The 8810-nt window shown below is 35.3% G+C and overlaps 1 protein-coding gene across 1 annotated transcript in view; it reads left to right on the top strand.

Moving 5' to 3' along the window:
- The window catches only part of LRP1B (LDL receptor related protein 1B), a 1967638-nt gene that overhangs the window by 896193 nt on the left and 1062635 nt on the right, over positions 1–8810 (top strand). The window lies entirely within an intron of this gene.

Raw genomic sequence — 8810 nt, forward strand, 5'->3', positions numbered from 1 at the left:
GTGGCAGTGGGTATGGTTTGATAGTTGTATAATATAATTTTCTAATTCCATTGTTCCATTAATTCTTAACTTCCCTTTATCTAGCTTCTTAACACAAGACTTTTTTATACCTTTATACGCTATGCTTTATTTACTAGTCTTTGAAACTTCTTCAACTTCTGAATTACCAATCCCAAAACAAAACCTATAATGAATTATTTTTAAAAATGGGAAAGGGCAACTTTCCTTTTATTTTAAATCAAATTTTATTTCTGAAGTTTTTGAATTGCCCCCTATTAAATAGAGATACTTTCTAACTTTGTAGAATGTAGGCTCAGAGAGGAAGGGTATCATGTCTGGGATTTCCATATATCCATGGGCAGCCTGGCCTGTCACTTGCTTTGATTACTTTACACAAGTAAATTAACCATAGCATATATTAGTAAGAATCCATGTTGGAAATATAACAGAAAAAATATTGGCCCATCAAATATTCTGTACAATAACTGCCATGTTTGTGTCATTATTTTTTCTACTTAAAAATACTTGTTTTTCATTTGTTCATTTATTCTAAAAATTATTTATTGAGTATCTCTCATGTGCTAGACACTGTCACAGCCCCAAGAAACATATTTTTAAATAAATGAAAACCAAGGTCTTTCTGGTAAGCCAGTTAAGAAATGCTGCATGAAAAAAACACACAACAAAGAAATTTACTTAGTGAGTGGGTGAAGAGGAACCATATAAAACAAACAAACAAACAAAAAAAAAACAACTCACTGCCATTGAGTTAGATCCGACCCACAGCAACCCCTCCTTGAGTTTCCAAAGCAGTATCACTATGGAAGTAGATTGCCCTACCTTCTGTCTGAGTAGTGGCTGGTGGGTTTGAACTGTCAGTCTTCTGGTTAGCAGTCAATTGTAATTATAAGAAAAGAAGCATTTTCATGTGTTATCAAAGATGTATTTATCTTCTACAAATATTTGACATCCTGTTGTTATCATTAGGTGTCGTCAAGTCAGCTCCTACTCACAGTGACTCTATCTACAACAGAATGAAATGCTGCCCAGTCATGTGCCAGCCTGTCTATGCCTAAGCCCATTGTTGCAGACACTGTGTCAATCCACCCCCTTGAAGGCCATCTTTTTCACTGACCTTCCACTTTACTAAGCATGATAACTTTCTCCAGGGAATGATCCCTCTGACAACATTGCCAAAGTAAATGAGATGAAATCTGGCCATTCTTGCCTCCAAGGAGCATTATGGCTGCATTTCCTAAAGGTCAGATTTGTTAGTTCTTCTGGGAGTCCCTGGTACTTTCAGTATTATTCTTGAACACCACAAGTCAAAAGCATCAACTCTTCTTCAGTCTTCCATATTCATTGTCCATCTTTCACATGCATATGAAGCAATTGAACATAACATGCCTTGGGTTAGACACATCCTAATCTTCAAAGAGGTATCTTTGCTCTACAGCACTTTAAAGAGATCTTTTGTATCAGATTTGCCCAGTGCAATACATTGTCTAATTTCTTGACTGCTACTTTCATTGTGTTGATTGTGGAACCAAATAATATGAAATCTCTGGCAACTTCTATCTTTTGTCCATTTATCATGATGCTGCTTATTGGTCCAGTTGTGAGAATTTTAATTTTCTTTATGTTGAGATGTAATCCATACTTCAGACTGTAGTATTTAATCTTCATCAGTAAGTGCTTCAACTCGTCTTCACTTTTAGCAAGCAAGATTGTGTCATCTGCATATAGCAGGTTGTTAATGAGTCTTCTTTCAATCCTGATGCCATATTCTTCTTCATATAGTCCAGCTTCTCAGATTATTGACTCAGCATACAGATTGAAAAAGTATGGTGAAAGGATACAACCCTGACACACTCCCTTGTTGATTTTAAACCATGCAATATCCCCCTGTTCTGTTCTAATGACAGCCTCATAGTCTATGTATAGTTTCCTCATGAGCTCAATTAAGTGTTCTGGAATTCCCATTCTTCTCAAAGTTATCCATAATTTGTTATGATCCACACAATTGAATGCTTTTGGATAGTCAGTAAAACACCAGTAAACATCTTTCTGGCATTTTTTACTTTCAACCAAGATCCATCTGACATCAGCAATGATATCCCTCATTCTACATCATCTTCTGAATCCAGCTTGCATTTCTGGAAGTTCTCTGTCTATATACTGCTACAATTGTTTTTGAATTCTCTTCAGCAAGATTTTATTTGCATGTGATATTAATGATAATGATATTGTGTGATAATTGCCACATTCTGTGGGATCACCTTTCTTTGGAATGAGTACAAATATGGTCTCTTCCAGTCAGTTGGCTAGGTAGCTGTCTTCCAAATTTCCTGGCATAGATGAGTGAGGGTCTCCAGTGCAGCATCCATTTCTTGAAACATCTCAACGGGTATTCCATCAGTTTCTGGAGCCTTGTTCTTCACCAGTTCCTTCAGTGCAGCTTTGACTTCTTCCTTCAATACCATTGGTTCTTTATCATATGTCACCTCCTGAAATGGAGGAACATCGACCAATTCTTTTTGGTACAGGGACTCTGTGTATTCTTTCCATCTTCTCGTGATGTTTCCTACATCATTCAATATTTTGCCCATAGAATCTTTCAATATTGCAACTCGAGGCTTGACTTTTTTCTTCAGTTCTTTCCACTTGAGAAATGCTGAATGTGTTCTTCCCTTTTGGTTTTCTAACTCCGGGTCTTTGCACATTTCAGTATAATTGATTTTGTCTTCTCAAGCTGCTTCTTAAAGTCTTCTGTTCAGCTCTATTATCTTGTCATTTCTTCCATTTGCCTTAGCTACTCTTCATTCAAGAGCAAGTTTCAGAGTCTCTTCTGACATCTATTTTGGTCTTTTCTTCCTTTCCTATCTTTATAATGACCTTTTGCTTTCTTCATGGATGATGCCCTTGATGTCCTCCCACAATTCCTCTGGTTTTCAGTGACTGATGTCCAATGCATCAAATCTGTTCTTTAGATGGTCTCTAAATTTAGGTCAGATATAATCAAGGCCATAATTTGTCTCTCGTGAACTTCTTTTAATTATTTTCAGTTTCAACTTGAACTTGCATATGAGCAGTTGATGGTATGTTCCACAGCCAGCTCCTGGTCTTATTTTGGCTGAAGATATTGAACTTCTCCATTACCTCTTTTGACAAATGTTGTTAATCTGATTCCTATGTGCTCCAACTGGTGAATTCCACATATATAACTGCTGTTTATGTTGAAAAAGTTATTTGCAATGAATAAGTCATTGATCTTGCAAAATTCTATCATACGATTTCCAGCGCCATTTCCATCACCAAGGCCATATCTTCTAGTTACCAGTGACCCTTTTTTGTTTCCAACTTTTTCATTCTAATCACCAGTGATAATCAACACACCTTGATTGCAAGTTTGGTCAATCTCAGACTGGAGAAGTTGGTAAAAATCTTCAATTTCCTCATCTTTGGCTTTGGTGGTGGTGTGTAAATTTGAATAATAGTAGTATTAGCTGATCTTCCTTGTAGGCATATGGATATTATCCTATCACTGACAGCATTGCACTTCAGGATAGATCTTGAAGCATTCTTTGTGACAATAAATGCCACACTGTTGTTGTTGTTGTTGTTATGTGCCGTTGAGTCAGACCTGACCCATAGCGACCCCTCCTTGGGTTTTCAGGGCAGTATCACTACGGAAGTAGATTGCCCCATCTTCCTTCCGGAGAGTGGCTGGTGGGTTTGAACCGCCAGCCTTCTGGTTAGCAGTCAAGTGCCTTAGCCACTACGCTACCAGACTCCCAATATTCCTCTTCAATTTGCCATTCCCAGCATAGTAGATCATATGGTTGTCCATTTCAACTAATTAATGCCTAGGATATCGATCTTTATGTATTCCATTTCATTTTTGACCTCCAATTTGCCTAGATTCAGACTTTGTACATATCCTGTTCTAAGTATTAATGGATATTTGCAGCTGTTTCTTTAATTTTGAGTCATGTTCAGCAAATGAAAGTCCTGAAATCTTTACTCCATCCACATCATTCAAATTGACTCTGCTTTGAAGAGGCAGCTCGTTCCCAGTCATATGTTGAGTGCCTTCTGACCTGAGGGGCTCCTCTTCTAACACTATATTGGACAATGTTTCAGGGATATTCATAAAATTTTCAAATATTATATCACACAGTGTTTCACTGCTATTCATAAGGTTTTCACTGGCCAATTGAGAAGTGGATGGCCCCTTCCTTCTTACAGTGTGTCTTAGTCTGGAAGCTTCACTGAAACCTGTCCACCATGGGTGACCCTGCTGGTATTTGTAATATGGGTGGCATACCCTCGAACCTCATAGCAACATGCAAGCCACCACAGTATGAAAAACTGACAGACGAGTGGAGGATTTGACATCCTAAAAGATAGAAATTTTCTAAATTTTCTTCTCTGACAAGAATTTCTTTTGTGTTTCTTCATAAGTTTGTTTATTCTCTCTCTCTTCCTCTTCATCTACACTATCAATGCTAGGAAGATTGTCTTTTAAAAAAATTATACACAGAATACAAATTCCTTAATAATAACCTCAGTTCTGATGTAAATTCCCTAAGTGATAAAAACACTTTTGTTGATATTGACTTTTTTCCTAGATGACCAGGGTTATGAGAGTTGCAACAATGATTCAAATATGGTTGTCAGGAGGCAATGAAACACAAATCCTCATGGTCACTGATCTTCACATCATTCATACCTTTCTTTCAAAGAGGACATAGTAAGAGCTATAATGTAATTAAACAATTAGGAAAATAAAACTTTTTGTGACAGTGTCTTAAGGACTGAATATGAACTTATATTAATTTATTTTTTATTCAAAATCAGTAGAGGAACAAATTATAGTTAAAGCTGCTACTTAATAGTGTCTATCTCTTATATTCTCTGTTAAACAGAAAATAAATTCACCAAGTCTGTTTCTCCACTCACTGTCCTAAGTAAATCTGTCTCTGTCTTTCTCATGATCTCATTTTTTTGCCCTTCTTTCTCTCAGTTTAGTTGTGCCAGTAATAAATATGAGATCAAATTTTTTGCTTATCATTACTCTTGGCATGGAAAAAGAAAAAGTGTAATAAATATTTGTTGCTGTTATATACATACTTCCATAAATTATTATTAATATTATTTTGTATTTTTGAAACATCTATTTGGGATCTGGTTAACCTTTAATTATTAAATTATAGTTTGAATATAAAATTTCATTTTCACCTTCTTACAGATGTCTTTTTAGATTGCTTGTAGGGTATGCATCTGTGGCCTTGTGGCACTGCCCCTAATACACTGTGAAAGATAAATTGGTCCAAAGTTAATTTATTTTCATCTCCGAAGTGAGATCCTATCTTTTTGTCCATGTTTATTTATCTCTAAGTTAAAATGATCCTTATATATTGAGAAGTTTGGAGGAGATTGCTTTAGTCTCATGAATGTCCACACTAAGTAGCATGACCCTTTTAAGGTCTCTAGATAAATTGCCTATGATTGGGGTCTCTGGATAGCTTTTAAATGATTGTAGAAACAGTGGGTATTTAATGGTAATGGCCTTTGTCTTTAGAGCTTTTCAATTTTGTAAATATATCACCGTAAAATATATATTGCCAATGTGAATGTCATGCATTTCTTATATAGTTATGGTAAACTCTAAGAAAGTATTGCATATAATCTACATGATTCTTGGATATGTTTCAAGGAAAGAAGGAGAACTTTACAAACTAATTTATATTTGTCAGATTATAAATTATATTAGGATTCACCAGTCAAATATTGTACTTGGTGAAGGGACAGGAGTTGAGGAATATACCATTCTGTGATGATTTTTGTACAAGACAATCCATGTTATTTCTATGTATTTTGGTACAGTAATCATACAATAACCATGGTACATAGAACTGTTACAGCTAATCAGGAAAACGCATTTGCACATGCAAGTTTTGTGAGGTCAGCACCCAAGTAAAATAAAAATTTGATGCAATTAATCATATAATTCAGTACCCCGACCTGCCATGGAAGAGCAGGGGATTCTGGCTTCACTTTCAAGACTGGCTGTCAAAACGGATCACATCCACCATGTAATTACTCAGCACTTTGCTTTACACTGCCTGGATAAGCAGAACATATGGTGCAATTTCTCCCAACTCAAATAGTTTTCAAAGGTGCTTAAATACTCTTGAATTAACTTCTAAAAGTGAAGTGAGAAGACCTGATGGCACAGTGGTTAAGCGTTCTGCTGCTAACTGAAGAATCTGTGGTTTGGATCCACGAACCATTCTGTGGAAGAAAGATGTGCTGGTCTGCTTTCATAAAGATTACAATTTTGGAAACCATATAGGGCAGTTCTACTCTGTCCTAGGCATCACTATGAGTCACAATTGATTCAATGGGAATGGTTTTGTTTTGTTTTTTTGGGAAGTGTGCAGGAGAAATCAGGAAATGGAACTTGCTATATATATTGTCCACTTCAGAAAATTCCCAATTTCTGTTCAATTCAGAGTGCATCAGAAACCACCTTTGAAAAAGTATCTCTATAGTGACAATCATTTCCTCATCATCAGTATGATTAATACATAGCAAATATATAAATAAATAGTCCCCACCTAGACTAAAGTATACCTATCTTCTTCCTTCTTAATTTTATACTGTTATTTGCTCTCACTTTCCAACTCCTTTATTGGGCAAAGAAGAGACATTATGTGCACATACACAAATGTATGTATGCACATGCACACATATACACATACCACATACAAGCATATAAGAAAATTGGAAAAGAAAGACAATTCACAGCACATTATGCCCCTTCTCATTTTTTTAAATGCCTGTTTCTTAGCAATTTTTATGATGATCCTTTTTCAAAACTACCAAATAAAAAGCTTTTCCAAGTGGAAAAATAAGGGAAACTGTACCCTCACTATTATTATATTATATTATTACTGTACTACTCACCAGTATTCTTTACATGAATTCAGTATGAGGGAACTTTTTCAGGCATGGGCATTTATTTAAGTACTGAAAGTTTCCAGTAAAAAAGGTTGTTTTCTGTAAAGATATCAAAAATAAAGATAAAGTGAGTCCTCATTGCATTCTTACAATCTTTTAATTCTCTGGCTGAACAAATAAAATAAGGGGAATCTGGACATATGTCACATATATAAATATCAAGTCTATGCAATTAATCATATATCAAAAATTGTTGACAGTTTTATTCATTTGAATTATATAAATTTTTATTCTTATGTATTTTGGGGAATAGTATCAAACATATTTCAATTAAGAAGTAAAACATTTCTAAAGTAGGCATTCATATTGTTCACTGTCATTAGACAGTTATTTCCCCAGATCATTTCCACTCAGAAATTATTATAAAAATTTATACCAAATGATTTCTGTATGAACATGAAAATAATTGGGGAAGGAAATAGGAAATAGGTTTTCCCTACAAGAGATTGTGCCTTGATTTTTCCTGAAAGCAACTTAAATATTCCTCATGTATTTGGATTCTTCCTTCTTTGGAGGGGCATCTGACCCAGATTTACGGCCTTTGTTCTTTAGAGCCTTCTGTTTGGCCGTCTAGAAAGAGAACATTTACTGCCTGCTGCACTAAGTGAATGAGCTGGCTGATGCTAGAACATATGTGATCTCTTATTTACATAGCAAATACACATTAAATGCAAATTTACAATTAAATAAACATTGACCTTCAATTTTGACTTATAATGAACAATAGTTAACACATCCCCAAATTCATTAAGCAGTTAAGTGTATAGCATTATTAATATGTGGAGCTCTGGTAGCATAGTGGCTAAAGCACTTGACTGCTAACCAGAAGGCTGGCGGTTCAAACCCACCAGCCACTCCTCGGAAGGAAGGTTGGGCATTTCTACTTCCGTAGTAATACTGCCTCAGATACTGTCGCTATGAGTCGGGGCTGACTCGACGACACACAACAACAACAACAACAACTTACATGCTCTTCTTCATCAGCTATTTATCTTTGTTTCTGCTTCAGAAACCCCTACTTTTTTCTTTGTCATTCATTTATTCATTCATTCATTCATTCCTGCATATAGTGCTTTGCCTTGCTGCTTTTTTGTTCCTAGATCAAAAAAAAAAAAAAAAACTACAATATTTTTACCTTATCTTTTTACTTCTACAATCAACTACAACATTTAACACACAATGGTGCTCAGTAAATAATTATTGAGTGAAAAAATATATTCTTGCACACAAAATTTGATTATACTCTCATTATCCATCTCTTACTTGTTCTGTCTGATATATCTGGTAACATTTTGCTTCCTAGCCTTATCATCAAATCCTGGAATTATTTTCATAATGATGTACAAGACTAGGTGCACTGATCTACTCATGTACGTTTCTTACAATGTAATTTGCTTTTATTTTTTCAATAAATACTTGCAATTTCAGCATAGGATTCAATAAAACAAAAGAAGAAGATGCATCTCTTAACTTTTATTGTTGCTTATTTCTTTGTTTGTGAATCCTCTCTGCCCAATAGATGTAAGTTTTAAAGGTAGAAAAAGCTTAACTATTTTTGTGTCTATTATTTGGGGTCCCTGGTGAAAGGAAATCTGGTGGTGCAGTGTGTAAGGCATTTGATTACTAACCAGGAGGTTGGTGGTTCAAATCCACCAGCCACTCTGTGGAAGGAAATTAGGGCAATCTACTTCCAGAAAGATTTACCACTTTAGAAAACCAATGAGGGTTGCTATGAGTCAGAATCAACTCAATAGCAGTGGGTTTTTTTTTTTTTTTTTTTTTTT

The sequence above is a fragment of the Orycteropus afer genome, unplaced genomic scaffold, assembly GCF_000298275.1.
Source record: "Orycteropus afer afer isolate SDZICR_OR568_19922 unplaced genomic scaffold, OryAfe1.0 scaffold00148, whole genome shotgun sequence".
In the NCBI taxonomy this organism is placed as follows: Eukaryota; Metazoa; Chordata; class Mammalia; order Tubulidentata; family Orycteropodidae; genus Orycteropus; species Orycteropus afer.